Genomic DNA, 21,521 nt, shown 5'->3' on the forward strand with positions numbered 1-21,521 from the left:
AAAGCGTTCTTACATACATAATAATTCACCTTCATGCATTAGACATTAGAAAGAGAGATCTGGTGGTAGATTTAATTCTGCTATTAATTTTTTTATATAACTCAGGAAAATTAACATTTTCCCAGATGAGAGGACATGGCAGTGCACAAATTTATAATGGAAGACAGTGGTGAAGACATGAAACAAGACTCATTCCTAAACTGGAAACAGCTCTTTTATATATGCAAAACGAACTTGACTTATGATCGCGCTGTGCTTTATGTTTCCAATTACATCTATTATTTCATTCCTCACAAAGATCTTAGGAGAAGTTATTTTGCTTCCATTAATCCCTATGATCAGTCCCGAGGTGACTACGGATCAGTGTGAATGTCCTAATGTTAATAGTTAATTAGTTAATATCCAGTCTGGGGCCATTACCACCTGATCACTCTGACTCCTGGAGGTGTGAGTTCCTGTTTGCAGGCTGTACACAGGAGAAGAACTGTCACTCAGCACAGTAGTTTATTCAACAGACACTATTTCATGCTTGCCGTGTGCTAGTCATGGCAGGTTGTTGACTGCAGAGCCTTCCCTCTCCACCCCTCCTGATAGCCTCCTCCAAAGTGAAAGTGAAAAGACGAACAACCTTTCCCCGCAGCTTTGCTGTGTCAAGTCACAATTTCATATTGATTTCGAACTGGTCATACTTCATGTGTGTAGGGGAGGAAAAGTACCTTTCCCCCCACCCTTCTCAGTTCTTGGCTGAGAACCCTGTAATAAAAGACAGATTAACAAGAGAAAAACAAGCAGAAGTTCATTGACATGGACGCCTTATGTATTTATTGGAGATACCCAAGGAAAGATGAGTAACTCCATGAGGTGGCTTGGAATTCAGGCTTAAATACATATTAATAGGGAAAAGGGAGAGAAAATATAGGCCTCTTGGAGGAGAGTGAGTGATTTTTAGGGAAGATGAACAGGCCTTTGGAAGAGCAGACGGGAGGTTTGATAGTTTGTGACAAAGTTTGAGTGTGGTCTTGACTTCTAGTCTCTTCTCCTGTGATAAGAGCCAATCTTTCCTGGTTGAAGAAACTCCTTAGGGAGGGGGTTTATGACAACTGAGTTCCTTTCAAAGGATTTGTCTATAGGCAGATGAGGGGAGTTCAGAGAAAACTTGACCCTGCATTTGCTGTTTTTTAAGTGCTTACAGCTCAAACTAAACAGTATACCAAAGCATCATAGTTGGGTTGGGGTGTCATGGCCTGAACTCCTACCATCATGTTTTGGGGGGACATACTCTGCTACCTTTCACAGGTAACCACATTGGTATATTTTATTTGTCTCCTTTGGCTGGGTTTGGAAATTTTATTAATATGGTGACTCATATCTACTTGAGTTTAGTCCAAAAGAAAAAAAAAAGTGCTTGTTTGGAGATAAAAATAAAAAACTCCCAATTTGGCAGTAAGATACTAGAATTCAAAAACTTTACCTTTCATTCTATTTTAAAAAGTAAAAATCATCGTAAATAATATGATGATTCTGTTATTTCTGGCATGTTATCTATAAACTGTTGGCTTGGAAGATTTTTTAATATGCATTTTAAAAAGAGAAGATTAAATATGCCTTCAATTTGAAAATTGGAGGGAAAAGATCTATAAAAAGAAATCACTGAGCTATCTACATCATTAATAAGAGGAGTGTTGACGTGAAAAGTAGATATACAATATGATTTATGTCAAGTGCAATATACTGGAATAGGAACTAGCAAAGTTATGTCCTTTACTATAACCCTAATTAACTGGAATCACATTCTGGAATTCAGTCCAAGAGAAGTAGCTGAAGATACTGTGTTTTCTGTTCACAAGGGGTCTCCAAAGAGATATTGGCTAATATTTATTAAACATCAGAGTCAGATATTGTTCTAAGAACTTCACATGTCTTAATTAACTCATTTTATTCTTACAGTAATCTTATGACTCAGGACCTAGTACTACCTTCATTTTACAAGTAAGAATAGTAGAGCACAGAAGGATTGGCCCAGATTCTGTAGCTAAATGTGACAGGACCAGGATGCAGATCAGGTGATTGAGATCAAGATTCCAAATGTGGAATCTACAGTCCATCCCCATCTTACATTAACTCACGGGTTCGGGCTTCCAATGATAGTGGAATACCTGATATCTGACTACTCTCCTGTAAACAACAATGAGAAATGCTGGGTGAAATACTGAAGACAACTACTTCAAGGCACTGATGAGCAAAGAAAGCAGACAACAGTGGGGAGGATGCCATTAAAGAAGGGAAGGTACCTGTAAGATGCACTTTCCTATAGCTTGTCCTCTGAGGCCACTTCCAGGTCTGCCCGGCCTTGGACAGAGCTCAGGTAGAAAGACCCGCTCGTATTGGCCTGAGTAGATGGGAGATGGAACTTGAGGGGAGAAATCCTGGAACAGAAAAAAATCTTTAGAAAGAGGAGCCCCACATCCTTGACTGCATCTGAACTCAGCCTGTGTGGGTGAATTAAGGAGCTTACTCTGAAAGGCTGAGATAGTTGAGTAGAGATTTCAGCAACATCCCAGACGGAGGAGACTAAGTTTGGGTTTGTGTCCAGCTCTCTTAGAGAGTCAGGAAAACACATCTTGCTTTTCGCTGGGTACCAGAAAAGTCCTGCTTTAGGAGTAAAGATTGTATCTCAGGAGTAGTTTCCTCTCCCTAACATTAAAGGCAAGAACGGAAGAGACCTCCTCTGGTGGGGAGGGTACAGCTCAGTGGTAGAGCACATGCTGAGCATGCACAAGGTCCTGGGTTTAATCCCCAGCATCTCCATTAAACAAACAAACAAACAAACAAACAAACAAACAAACTGTCCCCCCAAACAAAAAAAATACAGGAAAAAAAGTGTAAACAAAAATAGAACGATTATTTCTGCAAAAACTAAATTAAACACTTTGGAAAGACAATAAAAGTAAGACACTTAAAAAAAAAAAAAAGAGAGAGAGAGAGATCTACTCTAAGAAAGCCTAAAACCAAGAGCCTACCCAGGATCAAGAATCTCCGTGGGTCTGTCACTGATATAGACCCTACGCTGGGCTGCAAAACAAGTCCCAGTACATCTCAAAGGACTGACATCATACAGAGTGTGTTCTCCAACTACAACAGAATTAAAGCAGTGACAGTAGGACAACTAACGTGTCCCCAGATGTTTGGAAATTAAGTGGCACCTTTCTCAAAAGCCCATGGGTCAAAGGAGAAAACACAAGGGAAAATCTGGTAACACACCAAGATTGATTTTCAAGCAATGAGGAGCGGGACCCGAGTTCGGTAACGCTATCACAGAAGTGCTGGGGAGCAGAGTTGAAACTCAAAATGCCAGTAGCTTCCTGGAATGTTTTACTACCCAGATCAAAGGCAATTTCAAATGTAGATAACTCTTTGAGGCTTCCCGGAAAGCTTTTTGTAATTTCTTCTTTGGTGGAATCCCTGTGGGCGCATATACGATGAAGAAGGCAGGGGCATTGATGGATGTGGCAGAAACGTAAGTGACACCAGAAACTCCTCCCGGGCTCCACAATGGACTTGACTTGATCTTTGCTTAACATACTTGTCGAGTCCAGGTAAAGCTAAAGTGAACAAGCGGACGCCAGTGGTGACAGTTATTCTCCCAAGGATGGAACTGAGCTGGGGAGACAAAAATGACCTGCAACTTTCTTCCGGAGAGAAGTAATTTCCTCTTAAAACCTTTGCCTTTGGTTTCTACCTATTAACATTTGCTTTACAAGGTCTGGCACCTTTTCTTGTAGAACAGGTATGTTGGGAAGAACACAAGAACAGATTCGATTTCTAGCCCTGGGGTTCTAGTCTGAGCTGTGCTAAGTCAAGTGCAAGTTCTTCAGCAAACGGTGAATATTCTGGGCCTTGCTCTTCTCAACAAATGAAGGAGTATGTGTGCAGCTCAAGTAACAGTTTAGTATAAAAGAGCTGTTAGGTTGTCATCGCCATTATCATCGCTGGCTCAGAGAGCAAGATTCAGCTCTGTGCTGTCTGTGAGAAACCCACTGTAATTATTAATGTATTTTAAAGAGTTAAAAGTAGGTTAAAAGTAAGAGAAAGAAAAATGCAAAGCTTAGGCAAAAGTAGACATTGATAGGAGGTCTAACTTGGCCCCAGGAAAGCCTGGCCTCGCGGAGCAGCAGACCCAGGCACTCAGGCACCCTGGGGGCCCCTCCTCCCTCTCCATTTGCAGCTTTTATTAGCTCTGATGATTTTTCTCCAGTAGGTCGGGAATGTGCACTTGGCGTCCCCCACTTCTCACAAAGCTTATTACAGGCTTGCTATATGCCAGACATGCTTCTGTTGCCTGAAGAAAAATCCACAACCTGAAAGTTCTTGAGTTATGTTTTATTCAGCAGAGTTTCTGAGGACTTCAAGCCCAGGAGGCAGCCTCCCAGATTGCTCTGAGGGGCTGCTCTGAAGAGGTCAGGGAGGAGACAGGATATACAGGAGTTTTGCAACAAAGACCAAGTAGTCGAACATCAAAAGATTACTGTACATCTCAAGTTAAGGAATTGAGCACTTTTGTGTGTATGGGAAGATGCAAGAGTCTGGGCTCACTGAAATCATCCCTTTGATGTGCACCTTAGCTCTCTAGGGCCAGTGTGCTGTTCTTTCCCATCCGGAGTACCCTCTGCGTGCACCCTTGGGGGTGGCTGCAGGCGCTGAGGGCTGGGCAGCAGGCAGCCTGCTTGTCTCCATCCTGAGTTCCCTCGGGGCTCACCACTGGGGCAGCTGTCGTGGCTTGGTGGCCGCAGCATCCTTTGTTCACTGCTGTGGCTGTTTCTAAGCAGTTGAGATGTATTAACTAATGAAACTTCAGCACAACCCTGTCAGCCAAGTGTTACCAGCATCCCTGTCTTACGGACCAGGAAACTGAGAGACAGGAAGGTTGTATAACTCACCCAGGGTCACACGGATTAAAGTGCTGAGACTGGGATTCTTAGCTTCGTCCTCAAAGAGACACTCGATTTCTTTCTCTGGCTCCTGTGTGGAAAGCCTTGGGCCAGGACTCTGACCTGGAGGGGGCCATGTGCCCTCAGCCCTCTCTCTCCCCCCAACAGCTCTGTTCTCTGAGGACAAGGCAGCTCCTACAAAGTCAATATGCTTGGAGCAGAAGCAGGAGCATTTTCCAGAAGGGGAGGGAGAGCTGGATTATGAGTTAGTCACGCCCACCTCAGGGTCAGCTCAGAGTGAAGCAGCTGAAAGATGTCTGTTGGGATGAACCGAGTCAGAAGGGTGATGACACCTGTCTCGTTGTAAATGACTTCCTTTCAACAGTAAGTCTCACTGTGTCTTAGAGATTTAGCTTCTGCTGATTTGAGAGAGGGAATATATAGATACAGGTAATATTTACATATAGAATATATTTACATTTACATATACAATATATTTACATGTACTAGTTACATGAAATATATATATTTACTAAACTTAAAAAAAGGAAAATTTCACATTGCTTCAGTTTTCACACTGTCGACTGAAAAAAAAAATGCACAGTCTAGAAGTTGAGAATTGTGTTTTATTTGGTGGACTTTCTGAAGACTTCAAGCCTGGGGAATAGCCTCTCAGATGGCTCCAACTGGACTGCTCTGAAGAGACGGGAGGAGCCAGGACACGTAGGGGTTTTCGCAGCAAAGACCAGGCAGTCGGAACATCAAAAGATTACTGTACGTGAAAGAAAACCAGACATCTCAAGGAACTTAGCGCTTTTCTATGTATGGGAAGATGCGAAAGTCTGGGCTTATTGAAGTCATTCCTTTGATGTGCAGCTTAGCTCTATAGGGCCAGGGTCCTGGTCACTCCCTGGATCCCCTCCGGATGCACTGCTGGTGGGGGTGGCTGCAGTGGCCGAGGGCTGGGCAGCCGGCAGCCCCTTTGTCTCCATCCTCATTCCCTCAGGGCTCCCCGTAGGGGTCGGCATCCCCTTCGGGGATGGTCGCAGCATCCTTTGTTTGCTGATACGGCAGGCAACATTTTTCATTCATGATACCACCCTAGAAAATTTTCTGTTAAGTCTCTTTGAAGAAGACGGGGCTTTGCTCTTTGTTAATGACCATCATCTCATAGCCTGTGGCATTTCATCGCATGATCACTGCATATCTGCTTATCAGTTCGCAGGTGACAGGGGCAGTTACTGCTTACAGTCAGTTAGGGAAAATCAGATACATGTTAATAGCCTCTTAGGAAAAGATAGGATATATGCTAATAACGTGTTAGAGAAGTTACCCTCCAGAGGTTTTAAAACTTTGTGTCCAATTTAGCAAATTCACTGAGGCGTTCTTTACTCAACTGAATATTTAAATCTCTATTTCTCACATATTCTCCTAAACAGCTCTTTTGTCTTCCTGTTGACGCACCCATTGGTCAGTTAGATTGAACTTTGGTGCTTACTGCCTCTCAAATCTACTCATTCAAATTTTGTCTTGACATGTGGAAGGGGCATCTATTTTCTGATGTAGATAAAAACTGTGATAAAATAGTGGCAAAGGGTTACTCTTTTTTTTTTTTTTTAATTTCTAAATTTTATTGAGGTCTAGACAGTTTACAGTGTTACGTCAATTTCTGGTGTCCAGGATCACGTGTCCGTCATCCATATATGTACACGTATATCAAAAGGACAGTCTCTGACGCTCCCTTCCCTCTTCTGATGGAGGAACCACTGCCGGGTGCAGGAATGAGCATCTTGACAACACAGCCACTTCTCCCTTTGATGGAGGGTCACCTGAGGCCAGGAAGCCATGAGCAGAGCATAGGGCATGGGGACAGGAGGAAGGGGCTGGCCGGCTGTGGGTGGGGGGCACAGAGTCAGAGAGCTTACTGAAATCTTGAAATATGACCTGAGGGTATTTTCCATTCCTGGCACTCTGGCTGCCATGAGGCTGTCCACACATTTAGACTCAGATAACCTCTCTTGCTTCAGGACACGATCCAAACAAAAAACAGTCAGTTGTGACTTCCAAAAGCTCTTGAAGCTCTTTTCAGAGACAACAGTGGCACAAAGCTAAAGCTTAGACTTCTTGGAGAGAAAAGGGATTTGCAGATCTCAGTGAGCCCAGGCTTTTCAGAGCTGAGGTTTACGAATGAAACCGTAGGTGATGAGGATGAGGACAGGCTGTAAGATAATTTCCCTGGCTCAGAGGAAGACATGGCAACCCTTCCTTGCTGGGAAAATGATGCAGGAGAGATTGGGAGCTGGGACCCAGCTGTATCTGGGTAGGTGTATGCATGGAAGGGGCAGGGGTGACAGGGGATAGATAAGGAGACTTATGAGACTTGCCAAGCGTTTGGAGCTCTTGGGAGGAAACCACCTCAGAAGATGTCCCAACCTTATGAAGGGATGAGACAGGTGGCACAGAAAAGACAGCATAGAGAAGGGACCTAAGGTAGCACACCCCCAGGCCCCCTGGTCTGCTTTGGGGGAGACACTGATGTTCCTGCGTGTCCAGTGGGGGTCAGGGGACTGTGGAGGAGGCATGGCATTGGGGAGCCTAGGATGGCAAAAGAACATTGCAGGGGAGGGGGTGGGTATGGACAGGGGCCTGGTGTCTACCTGAGGCCAGGTGGGACCAGGGAGAACCACAACCCACACAGCAGGACAGAGGCCACTTTACAAAGATCCAGCATGATAATCCAGCCAGTGGGGCCAGTAGGACCCAGACAACCGCACCAAGACAGGAACCCCGGCTCACAGACGCCATCCTGGGAGGTCAGGGGAAAACAGAACACAGTCCACACAGTCTGCATTTCAGTTTGGCTGAGTTTAAAGTCTGGACTTGAGCAAAAAAGAGAGATGAACTTCTCACCTGGAAGAAACCAGATCTCCCTGAACAGTCTGGGTGAAGTGGGAACTTCAGAGCTACGTAGAGCTCGCTTTCAGGGAAAAAGTTGCATCTCCGATAATCCATGTGGTGGTTCACCGGCAGAATCCAGGGATGTTGGCGACCTCGGTCCTCCATCACTCTTATCAGCATCAGTTCTAACCTGTGACCGTGCGTGTGCTGATGCCCTAGAAGATCTTTTAATTTTCGAGACAGCTTTTAGCCAAGGGCAAATTCTCTTCTTTAAAAGACTCACTTTGGGTAAATAACGTGTATTCAGCGCGTGACACCTCCACTCACTGGTGAAGCAGTTTATACTTGATTTACTGTGGCTGCAGGCAAACTGCCAACTCCCGGGGCTCTCATGCCTTGAACGTGTAGGTAATACATTTCAAAATGTCTGTTTCATACAGTGGAGTGTGATGATTTTCCTTCTGTGGTTTTCTGAGTTCTGAACCTTCTCTCGCTCTTTTTTATTAAGTTCTAGCTGTTGTGCAATATTATATAAGTTAGAAGTCTACAGTATTGTGATTCACAGTTTTAAAGCTTTACTCCATTTATAGTTATTATAAAATTTTGGCTCTATTCCCTATGTTGTAAACTACATCCTTGCAGCTTCTTTAATACATAATAGTTTGTACCTCCTAATCCCCAGCCCCCATACAGTCCCTCCCCACTCTTCTCTCCCCACTGGTAACCACCAGTTAGCTCTCTGGATCTGTGAATCTGCTGCTTTTTTGTTACATTCACCAGTTCCACGTGTAAGTGGTATCATACAGTATTTACCTTTCTCTGACTTATTTCACTCAGCATAAAACCCTCCAGGTCCATCCATATTGTTGCAAATGGCAAAATATCATTTTTATGGCTGAGTAATATTCCATTGTGTGTGTGCATGTATATGTATATATACATATATCTTCTTTATCCAGTCACCTGTCGATGGACATCTAGGCTGTTTCCATGTCTTGGCTGTTGTAAATAGTGCTGTTGTGAACATCGGGTTTCAAATTAGTGTTTTTGTTTTTTCTGGATATCTACCCAGGAGTGGACTTGCTGGGTCACATGTGCCGTGCCAACTGGCATCTGCTGAGGCCTTGCCACCCCCTCAGACTTGCAGCCGTTAGGTGTCTGCCTGCTCCTCTTCGGAAGATAAAGTTGTGAGGTGTGTGTGCCTTAGCCATTTCCCAGGGCTGTTAATTTTGCCAACTTCTCCGTTGCTCAGCTGACTTGTCACATCCCTTACCGGAGTCATAAATTCCACTACCTTCCTTGTGTCAGCCCGTGTCTCCATCATAGTGGAGTCATAAGTCCACTCTCCTCCCATATGCCATAGCCCCTCCCCTCACTTACAGCCAGTCAGAAATCCTGTCCCCCATCCCTTTGTGTCCACAGCCCCTGCTTCAATAAAAGACCCTGCAAGTTCACCCCAGCTCACATGGGCACCTGCCATCTGGCTGGCCGTTACCGTAGCAGCGAGCCTATGAAACTTTCCTTTGTTCTTAAACTTCTCTTGGTTTTTGGTAAATTTTTTTACCAACCGCAACACTGGCCTGCCGCATGTCCCCCAACAATATGGTAGTTCTATTTTTAATTTTTTTGGAGAAATCTCCATGCTGTTCTCCATAGTGGCTGCACCAATTTATGTTCCCACCAACCTTAACCTCTAAGAAGAGGTGTGGGCTCCATCACCACAGGCCAGGACGTGAGGATTGGAAGGAAGACAGAGGTGATGAGCAGACCGCGCTGGTGACAGGGCTCCGCAGGTTGAAGTGTCACTGACATCACTTTCTTGGTCACCACGTGAGCCTCATAGAAGAGCAAGAAGGGAAGCGCTCCCTCTGCAGGTGGTAGTCTGAGACCGGGCAGGTTTTCATCTGCTGGCGAGAGCTGTAACTCAGCCCGGTGATGCCCTCCCAGGGCGGCCTTCCTGGGCACCTCTCGGGCTGGCTGAGCACCCGCCCTCCCTCCGAACCAGCGTATTACGTTGCTTCCTAGGTTTGCCTGTTGGTTTGTCCAGCCCTCCAATAGGGACAGAATTTTTTTTTATTTAGGATAATAGTATGGGTGCCTTGACACAGCACAAAATAGAGTGAGAGCTTCATGAATGAGAACTGAATAAATGGAAGGAAGAAAGGGAGGAGGAGAAAAAGAAGAACAAAAGGCGAGAACAATAATAGGGGCAAATTAACTATTATATGTAAAATAGATAAACACCAAGGACCTACTGTAGAGCACAGGGAACTATATTCAATACCTTCTAATAAAATATAATGAAAAAGAATATGAAGAGGAATATATATATATGTGTGTGTGTATAACTGAATCACTATACTGTACACCAGAAATTAACACAACATTGTGAATCAATTATACTTCAATTGGAAAAAAAAATGACAGGAAAGAGAAAAATTGGAGTGGGGGCTTTAGGGCATCTTGCCAAAGACTTTCTGATCTGGAGACTTCGTTCTGGCCTGACATGGACTTGGAATTCTCTCCAGTGGATCCCGGGGGAGCCAGGATCTCTATGCATTAACCTGGCTAAAATTCTCTCCTGCGTCTGCACTTTGCCAAAGTCAAGTAGAAAGGCAACTGTTCCTGTTTTTTTGTTTGTTTGTTTTTACAGTTGTCCCCCTAGTGTGGAATTTCCCAGAGTGGAGTGATTCTGGGTCCCCTGGGCAGCAGAATCAGCACCTGCCTGGTCTGCACGACCTTGCATATGCAGGTGGACCATTTTAGGTGCCGAAGTACAAACTGAAAGGCAATTTGGCCAGCTAAATATAGAGTGACACTTTTAAAGATGCAATCTTGGCTGCTCCAAGTGCCTGAAAAGACCTGCTCTTCATGTCACTGCCAGGGGCGAAGGATCGGCCTTTTCTGGATTGCAAGAAGGTTCAAGGACCTATGTGGAAAGGAAACCAATCGTCTGGAACTTATCCATAGGAAATTATCTCAGCTCTTCATGTATATGGTACCTCCTGGAGTAATTTCTCTGCAGGCAGCTGCAGAACCGTTTTTTATCACCATTTTGCAGCAGCCCTGTAAGGAGCACATGGTTTTACAGACAAGGAGCTAGGAACCGGTGTCAGTGCCCCAGGCATCCCCTCGGATGAAGGCATCTCGGGGAAAGAGGGTGTCGCTATGAGAAGAGAAAATAATGTCGCATGAAATAAGGGCGGCCACAGCAAAGAGAGGGCAGAACGTGTTCTTGACGGTGCTGAATTGCCTGGAGTACAGGAAAGCGAATTCTTCACTGGCTGGAGCTGGGCTGGCCCAGCAGGTGTCATTCCGTTGGTGCGGTCCCTGTAAGTAACAGCAGATGCTGGAAATTGACAGGGAGTCCTTTCTCTGCAATTTAAGGCGTTTACCTCCTAGCCTACCACGTGACTCCTACCCACAAAGTTGAGGAAAACCGGTGGGCAAGTTGAAGGCAAGAAGGAGCACTTCCTCAGCGGTCTTGGTGGGCCACTTGGACCTGAAGATAAGAGAACAGCTTGATTTGGGAACTACCTTATGTCCAGGCGTCTTTGCCAAGATAGACGAAGCTTGCTTATCAGAAAAATTTTCAAAAAAATGCTGCATATGTCTGTTTTTGTATCAGTGCACTAAATTATGTACAGAGAAATTTACAGACATAGACTGTGGGTCAGACAAAAACACTGCTATGAAAGGCAGGATTGCATTGTGGCCTCACTTCAGATCCATCTCCATCAACTCATGATGGCAGTGACATGGGGCAAGTTACTTAACTTCTGTGCCCCATCTGAAAAAAAGAAAGGCAATAAGTGTGCTTGGTCCTGGGGTTGTTTGGAAGATGAAGTACGTCAGTAACATGTGAAGTGCTTAGAAACATAGGACATGGTTGAGAAAAACTACTTACGAATGCAGAAAGCATGGGATAACTTAAAGACATTAGGTATGCAGAATGGTATGGACAGGGACGGGCACAAAGGGAAACAATTTTCTGCAGTCACCCATGACCAGAGGCCAGGGCCAGCTGTCCGGAGATGCCCTGGCCCACCTCGGGCAAGCACAACCAGATTCTGGGGCACCTGTGTGCTGGGTGTGCTTAGCAAATTGTTCCGCCTCTTTGCATGAACAGATCGGGTGGTCTGATATACTGAACCATAATGTTCTGTTAACTGGTTCCTTCCTCTTATAGAACTTCAAGATGCTGGGGAGGCAAGCCTGAGGATGCCAGGAAGTTATTTATTTATACAATGGAATACTACCCAGCCATTAAAAAGAATGAAATAATGTCATTTGCAGCAACACGGGTGGATCTGGAGATGATTACTTAAGTAAGCCAGATAGAGAAAGACAAATACCATATAATGTCATTTATATGTGAAATCTGAAAAAAAAGATACAAAGAAACTTATTTACAAACCAAAAACAGACTCACAGACATAGAAAAAAACTGTGGTTACCAAAGGGGAAAGGGCAGGGGAGGGATAAATTAGTTTGAGATTAACAGACAGATACTACTAGATATAAAATAGATAAACAAGGATCTACTGTTTAGTACAGGGAAATGTATTCAATTTCTTGTAATAACTTATAATGGAAAAGAATCTGAAAAAATATACATATATGTATGTATGTATATGTATAACTGAGTCACTGTGCTGTACACCTGAAATTAACACCATAAATTAGCTACACTTCAATAAAAACAAAATTAAGAAAAACCAGGTAAACAACAAGGACCTACTGTACAGCACAGGGAATGCTATTCAATATCTTGTAATAAACTATAATGAAAAAGAATATGAAAAGGAAAAAATATATGTGTATAACTGAATCACTGTGCTGTACACCAGAAACTAACACAACATTGTAAACTGACTGGACTTCAATTTAAAAAAATTTTTTAATTAAAAAAAAAAGAATGTTTTGAGAAGCAAAATAACTAGGAAGAGACAGAACTGCAGGTCCCAATCAAGCAGGACCTTTGCTTGGTGCTCTGGTGACAGCTCTGAAAGGGGACAGTGTCTCAGGGAGAACAGCTGCATGGTCCCAGGGGAGATCAGATCCAGCGCTGCAGGTCCCACTTCTGCCAAAGATTCTGCCTCCTCCAGCCTGGCCAGGAAGTGGCAAAGCCTCTGGATGAGAAGGGACCAGGTAGAGCAGATCAAGGGTGGGGCGGTGCCTGTGACCTCCTGGTGAGGCCCCAGGGATGCTCAGAGGAGTGACAGGGCTGAGCAGACCTGCAGGACACTGGGATGGGCTCAGTGCATCTCCGATCATTACGGAGATTGACTTTCCCTGGAGGGATTGGGATGGGGACATCTGGGTGGAACAAGCCGGTCCTAGAAGTTGAAATGTACTTGATTTTAGGAAAAGAGAGTTTCCTGCACGCATGATGTACACACGCAATAGCCTCGTGGTCTAGAGCCTATTGGTGCCATGCTGGGTCTGCCCCAGGGGAGATGTCGTTTTCCTGGAACCTCCGAGGGCACCTCCACCCTGTTTTATTTACCAAGTGAGTGAGGTTTTTTTTCTTAAAGTGTTTTTTTTTAATTGAAGTACAGTCAGTTGCAATGTGTCAGTTTCTGGTGCACAGCACAATGTCCCAGTCATGCATATACATATATATATATATATAGTTTATATATATATATATATATAGTTTATATATATATATAGTTATATATATATAACTTTTCATATTCTTTTCCATTAAAGGTTATTATTAAATATAGTTCCCTGTGATACAGAAGAAAAATTTTAAATCTATTTTTATATATAGTGGTTAACCTTCGCAAATTTCAAACTCCCAAATTAATCCCTTCCCACCCCCTTTTCCCTGGTAACCATAAAATTGTCTACTATGTCTGCAGGTCCCTATTTCTGTTTTGTAGATGAGTTCATTAGTGTCCTCTTTTATCTTTTTCTTTTTTTAGATTCCACATATGAGTGATATCACATGGTATTTTTCTTTTTCTTTCTGGCTTACTTCACTTAGAATAACAATCTCCATGTCCATCCATGTTGCTGCAAATGGCACTATTTTATTCTTTTTCTATCACTGAATAGTATTCCATTGTATAAATATACCACAACTTCTTTATCCAGTCATCTGTGAATAGACATTTAGGTCGCTTCCATGTCTTCACTATTGTATATAGTGCTGCTATGAACATTGGGGTGAATGTATTTAACGTGGTTTCTCCACCACTTCTGCCAGCCTTTTTTAAAAAAAATTATTTTTAAGCTTTGGTTTAAAAAATAGCATAAATGTACCATCTGAAATATTTTTAAGTGTACAGTTCAGGGGCATTAAGTATAATGACATTTTTGTGCAACCATCCGCACCATCCATCTCCAGGACTCTCTTCATTTGGCAGAATTGAAAGTCTATCCTGATTAAATAAGAACTCCCCATTCTGTCCTCCCCCCCACCTCTGACAGCCACCAGTCTTTCTGTCCTGATGAATTTGCTGATCCCAGGTACCTCCTATTGGTGGAATCATACAGTATTTGTCCTTTTGTAACTGACTTACTTACTTAGCGAAATATCTTCAGGTGTCACCCGTGCTATAGCATGTGTCAGAACTTCCTTCCTTCTTTTTTTTTTTTTTTTTAGGCTTTTAAAGTCCACTGACCTTTTTTTTTTTTTTTAACATTTTTTATTGATTTATAATCATTTTACAATGTTGTGTCAAATTCCAGTGTTCAGCACAATTTTTCAGTTATTCATGGACATATACACACTCATTGTCACATTTTTTTCTCTGTGAGTTATCATAACATTTTGTGTATATTTCCCTGTGGTATATACAGTGTAGTCTATTCTACAATTTTGAAATCCCAGTCTATCCCTTCCGACCCTCCACCCCCCTGGTAACCACAAGTCTGTATTCTCTGTCTGTGAGTCTATTTCTGTCCTTTATTTACGCTTTGTTTTTGTTTGTTTGTTTGTTTTTGTTTTTGTTTTTTAGATTCCACATATGAGCGATCTCATATGGTATTTTTCTTTCTCTTTCTGGCTTACTTCACTTAGAATGACATTCTCCAGGAGCATCCATGTTGCTGCAAATGGCATTATGTTGTCGGTTTTTATGGCTGAGTAGTATTCCATTGTATAAATATACCACCACTTCTTTATCCAGTCACCTGTTGATGGACATTTAGGCTGTTTCCATGTTTTGGCTATTGTAAATAGTGCTGCTATGAACATTGTGGTGCAGGTGTCATCCTGAAGTAGATTTCCTTCTGGATACAAGCCCAGGAGTGGGATTCCTGGGTCATATGGTAAGTCTATTCCTAGTCTTTTGAGGAATCTCCACACTGTTTTCCATAGTGGCTGCACCAAACTGCATTCCCACCAGCAGTGTAGGAGGGTTCCCCTTTCTCCACAGCCTCTCCAGCATTTGTCATTTGTGGATTTTTGAATGACGGCCATTCTGACTGGTGTGAGGTGACACCTCATTGTAGTTTTGATTTGCATTTCTCTGATAATTAGTGATATTGAGCATTTTTTCATGTGCTTTTTGATCACTTGTATGTCTTCCTTGGAGAATTGCTTGTTTAGGTCTTCTGCCCATTTTTGGATTGGGTTGTTTATTTTTTTCTTATTGAATCGTATGAGCTGCTTATATATTCTGGAGATCAAGCCTTTGTCAGTTTCACTTGCAAAAATTTTCTCCCATTCCGTAGGTTTTCTTCTTGTTTTACTTCTGGTTTCCTTTGCTGTGCAGAAGCTTGTAAGTTTCATTAGGTCCCATTTGTTTATTCTTGCTTTTATTTCTTCTAGGAGAAAATTTTTGAGATGTATGTCAGATAATGTTTTGCCTATGTTTTCCTCTAGGAGGTTTATTGTATCTTGTCTTATGTTTAAGTCTTTAATCCATTTTGAGTTGATTTTTGTATATGGTGTAAGGGAGTGTTCTAGCTTCATTGTTTTACATGCTGCTGTCCAGTTTTCCCAGCACCATTTGCTGAAGAGACTGTCTTTATTCCAATGTATATTCTTGCCTCCTTTGTCAAAGATGAGTTGACCAAAAGTTTGTGGGTTCATTTCTGGGCTCTCTATTCTGTTCCATTGGTCTATATGTCTGTTTTGGTACCAATACCATGCTGTCTTGATGACTGTAGCTCTATAGTATTGTCTGAAGTCTGGGAGAGTTATTCCTCCAGCCTCTTTCTTTCTCTTCAGTAATGCTTTGGCAATTCTAGGTCTTTGATGGTTCCATATGAATTTTATTATGATTTTTTCTAGTTCTGTGAAATATGTCCTGGGTAATTGGATAGGGATTGCATTAAATCTGTAGATTGCCTTGGGCAGTGTGACCATTTTAACAATATTGATTCTTCCAATCCAAGAGCATGGGATATCTTTCCATTTTTTAAAGTCTTCTTTAATTTCCTTCATCAATGGTTTATAGTTTTCTGTGTATAATTCTTTCACCTCCTTGGTTAGATTTATTCCCAGATACTTTATTACTTTGGGTGCTATTTTAAAGGGGATTGTTTCTTTACTTTCTTCTTCTGTTGATTTATCGTTAGTGTAAAGAAATGCAACTGATTTTTGAACGTTAATTTTGTAACCTGCTACCTTGCTGAATTCTTCAATCAGCTCTAGTAGCTTTTGTGTGGACCTTTTAGGGTTTTCTATATACAGTAGCATGTCATCAGCATATAATGACACTTTTACCTCTTCTTTTCCCATTTGGATCCCTTTTATTTCTTTCTCTTGCCTGACTGCTGAGGCTAGGACTTCCAGGACTGTGTTGAATAGGAGTGGTGATAGTGGGCATCCTTGTCTTGTCCCAGATTTTAGTGGGAAGCTTTTGAGTTTTTCACCGTTGAGTACTATGCTGGCTGTAGGTTTGTCATATATAGCTTTTATTATGTTGAGATATGTTCCCTCTATACCCACTTTGGCGAGAGTTTTTATCATAAATGGGTGTTGAATTTTATCAAATGCTTTTTCTGCATTGATTGAGATGATCATGTGGTTTTTGTCCTTTCTCTTGTTGATGTGATGTATTACACTGATTGATTTGCGTATGTTGAACCAGCCTTGTGTCCCTGGGATGAACCCCACTTGGTCATGATGTATAATCTTTCTTATGTTGTTGGATTCTATTTGCTAACATTTTGGTGAGGATTTTGGCGTCTATGTTCATCAGTGATATTGGCCTATAATTCTCTTTTTTTGTAGTGTCTTTGCCTGGTTTTGGTATCAGGGTGATGGTGGCTTCATAGAATGAGTTTGGGAGTATTCCCTCCTTTTCAATCAGTCTGGAAGAGTTTGAGAAGGACTGGTATGAGTTCTTCTTTGTGTGTTTGGTAGAATTCCCCGGTGAAGCCGTCCGGTCCTGGACTTTTATTTGTAGGGAGGTTTTTAATTGCTATTTCTATTTCCTTTCTAGTGATCGGATTGTTCAAGTGTTCAGATTCTTCTTGATTCAGTCTTGGTGGACAGTATATTTCCAGAAACTTGTCCATCTCCTCTAGGTTATCCAGTTTGGTTCCATATAGTCTTTCATAATATTCTCATATGATATTCTGTATTTCTATTTTGTTTGTTGTAATTTCTCCATTTTCCTTTCTTATTTTGCTAATTTGTGCTCTCTCTTTTTTCTTCTTTGTGAGTTTGGCCAGAGGTTTGTCGATTTTATTTACTTTTTCAAAAAACCAGCTTTTGGTTTGGTTGATTTTTTCTATGGTCTTGTTAATCTCTATTGTATTTAATTCCTCTCTGATCTTTATTATTTCCTTCCTTTGCTGCCTTTTGGGGCTTTTTGTTCTTCTTTTTCTAATTCATTCAGGTGGTGGGTTAAATTGTTTATTTGAGATTGTTCTTCTTTTTTGAGGAAGGCCTGTATCGCTATAAACTTCCCTCTTAGCACTGCCTTTGCTGTGTCCCATAGGTTTTGAGTGGTTGTGCTTTCATTATCATTTGTCTCAAGGTATTTTTTAATTTCAGCTTTGATTTCCTCATTGATCCATTGTTTTTTTCAATAACATATTGTTTAATCTCCATGCTTTCCTTTTTTTCTCCTTTGTTTCTCTGTTGTTGATTTCCAGTTTCATGGCATTGTGGTCAGTAAAGATGCTTGAGATAATTTCTATCTTCTTAAAATTGTTGAGGTTTCTTTTGTGCCCAAGTACATGATCGATCCTGGAAAATGTTCCATGTGCACTTGAAAAGAATGTATATCCTAATTTTTGGGGGTGTAATGCTCTGAAAATATCCACCAAATCTAGTTTTTCTATTGTAGTATTTAATTTCTCTGTTGCCTTGTTTATTTTCTGTCTGGAAGATCTGTCTGGTGATGTTAATGCAGTGTTAAAATCTCCAACTCTATGATTGTATTCCCATCAATATCCCCCTTTATCTCTGTTAGTAATTCTTGTATGTACTTAGCTGCTCCTATATTGGGTGCATATATATTAACGAGTGTAATATCCTCATCTTGTATCACTCCTTTAATCATTATAAAATGTCCTTCTTTATCTTTCTTTATGGCCTTTGTTTTAAAGTCTATTTTGTCTGAAATCAGTACCGCAACACCTGCTTTTTTGGCTTTTCCATTTGCATGGAATATCCTTTTCCATCCTTTCACTCTCAATCTATATGTGTCCTTCTCCCTAAAGTGGGTATCTTGTATGCAGCATATTGAAGGTTCTTGCTTTATTATCCAGTCTGCCACTCTGTGTCTTTTGACTGGAGCATTTAGTCCATTAACATTTACAGTAATTAATGATAGATGTGTGTTTATTGCCATTTTGAACTTATCTTTGCAGTTGAATTGGTATATCCTCTTTGTTCCTTTCTTCTTCCTTTTGTGGTTTGGTAGTTTTCCTTTGTATTATCATGGATTTTATTTAATTTTTGTGACTCCTTTGTAAATTTTTGTCTTGTGGTTACCCTTTTTTGTAAATCTATCAACCCATTACTATAACTGTTTTTATTAAACTGATAGTAACATGATCTCAAACCCATCCTACTGTTAAAAAAATTTAAAAAAGAAAGAAGAAAATATTCTATATTTCCCTGCCTCCCTCTCCCACTCTCAGTGATTTGTATGTCTTCTTTTATAATTTCATGTTTACTTTATTTGTAATTCATGAGTTATCACCTTTCCAGTTGTGTGTTTCTCATTTCTGTAGCATCCTGCTGCTTTACTATTTAGAATAGCCCTTTCAATATTTCTTTTAGCATGGGTTTAGTGTTGCTAAACTCCTGCAGCTTTTTTTTGTCTGTGAAACTCTATATTTCTCCTTCTATCCTCAAGGATAGCCTTGCTGGATAAAGGATCCTAGGCTGCATCTTTTTTTCTTTCAGGGCTTTGAATATATCTTGCCACTCCCTTCTGGCCTGTAGTGTTTGTGTAGAGAAATCAGCTGAGAGCCTTATGGGGGTTCCCTTGTAACTTACTCTTTGCTTTTCTCTTGCTGCCTTTAGAATCATTTCTTTATCCTTGACTCTGGCCATCTTGATTATGATATGTCTTGGTGTGGGTCTATTTGGGTTCTTCCTGTTTGGGACCCTCTGAGCTTCCTGTACTTGGATATCTGATTCCTTCTTTAAGTTTGGGAAGTTTTCAGTCATGATTTCTTCAAAAACCTTTTCAATCCCCTTTGATCTTTCTTCTTCTTCTGGGACCCCTATTATGCGAAGATTGGGACGCTTTATATTATCCCATAGGTCCCTTATGCTATTTTCATTATTTTTTATTTGCTTCTCTTGTAGTTCTTCTGATGGGTGCTTTCTATTGCCCTGTCTTCTAGATCACTAATTCATTCCTCTGCATTATCTAGTCAGCTTTGCACAGCTATTAGATCATTCCTCATCTCTGTCAATGAGTTTACCCATTCTACTTGGCTCTTCTGTATAGCTTCAATTTCATTTTTGACATATTTTATATCTCTAAACACTACCTCTTTTAATTCCTTCAGCAATTCGATCACTCCTTTTTTGAAATCTTGATCTAGTAGGCTATCGATGTCTATTTCATTGATCTTTCTTTCAGGGGATTTCTCTTGTTCTTTTAATTGGGAAAGGTTTTTCTGCTTCTTCATCTTGCTCATACCTCTTTGGCACTGTGGTTTATGGAGTATCAGTTGTTTATTTTGGTCCTTAAGGATTTTATCTATCTGATGCCTATTTAGGAATAGAACTTAGGAAAAAAAGAAAAAAAAATAGAAAGAATTTTAAAAGAAGGGAGAAAGAGGGTTTGAAAACAGTGTATAATGAATAATAGAAGAGTGAGTTGAAGCAGAGTATTAATCGGGTTGAGACATCCTTTTGAAACCTTTACCAAAAAAGGGGGGGGGGAGATGAATAGATTTATTTGAAACCTGTGTCTAATCAATAGCAGGACATCAAAACCCAAGAGAAATAGAAATGAATTAAGAAGTAAAGATTAAGAGAGTAATAGAAAATAGAACAGGTAAAAACAGATTAAAAAAAAGGGGGGGGGGTTGTCGGTGTTCTCCTGGAGTCTGTGTGCGTTTAATGTGAAGTCTTTCTGTCTTCGTCCTGTTTTGGAAGCTCAGCTTGCTGTTTTCAGAGGCCCTCCGTTGGCGCCCTCTTCTGTGCTGCTCCCAGCACCTGTCGGCAAGCAGATCGCGCCTCCTCCTAACACTGGGTCAGGTGCAGCTCTCTGCTGTGGGGGGGCGGGTCGCTGCCCCTCCGGATGCCGCAGTCAGATGTTGCAGACTGGCCGGGTAGGAGGGCGGGTCGTGCCCCCTCCCAGCACCTCGGTAAGGGGCTGTGTTCCTGCCCGAAAGGCGGGGACCGCTCTCGCTCTACCTGCGCCGCCGCCGGTAGCTCCGCTGCTCTGTGCGGCTGCGCGCTCCGCCCTGGTCGGCGCTCCGTAGGTGGGCTCGGGGAAGACCAAGGGACAGCCCTGTCCCTGCTCCGAGCCAAAACCCAGCTCCTTGTTTGTCTTTGTGGAGCAAGTTCTCTGAGGGACCAGGATGGAAGGATCCTATCTGCCCCGGGCTGCAGGCCAGTCTCAGCCTGGCCTTTGAGGCTGCTAAGCCCTTTGGTGCGGATGCAGGTTTCGTCCCCGCCCCCGCCTGAGTGCTTAGCGCGGAGGATATGGCGGCTGTGCCTGAGCCCCGCCTCTCTTCCGCCGAAAACTTTACGCGGGTTTTCAGAGATGGGGGTGTGCACCCTTCCCCCGAGAGCACATCAACCTTGCTGTTTTATGGAGGGCCCAGGTTGTTCTGCCCTGTGCACCCACAGCCACGGCGCGCAGCCCCTTGCGTTCCCCCGGGGCTGCCTCTGTGCAGCCACCCCCGTCCTCCACCCAGCTTGTGCAGCCTGGCCCTGCCCGCCGCTGCCGGCCTGTGTCTCAGGCTGGGTGTCGGGGGGACGCTCTGTGCCCGTTTAACTGAGTTCTGTTAGTCAAGGGCTGTTCTGTACAGATCCGAGCCTCAGAGGCTCCCCCTCCATCCCGCTGGCCTCTCAGTTGGAGAGGGGAGACCCAGCGAGCGAGCGCCAGTCCTCCTTTGCCGCTCCCTCCCGGCGGGACCCGTCCCGCTCTGCTTTGCCTTTTGTTCTTTCTTTTTTCCTTTTCTCCTACCAGATTTTTGGCGTCTTTATCTTTTGAAGAGGGCGATGTTCTGTCGGAGTTCCACAGGTGCTCTGGTTGGCTGAGTGGGTCTGTAGATGTGGGTCTTGGTGTATTTGTGGGAGAGGGTGAC

This window comes from Camelus ferus, chromosome 11 (assembly GCF_009834535.1).
Source record: "Camelus ferus isolate YT-003-E chromosome 11, BCGSAC_Cfer_1.0, whole genome shotgun sequence".
In the NCBI taxonomy this organism is placed as follows: Eukaryota; Metazoa; Chordata; class Mammalia; order Artiodactyla; family Camelidae; genus Camelus; species Camelus ferus.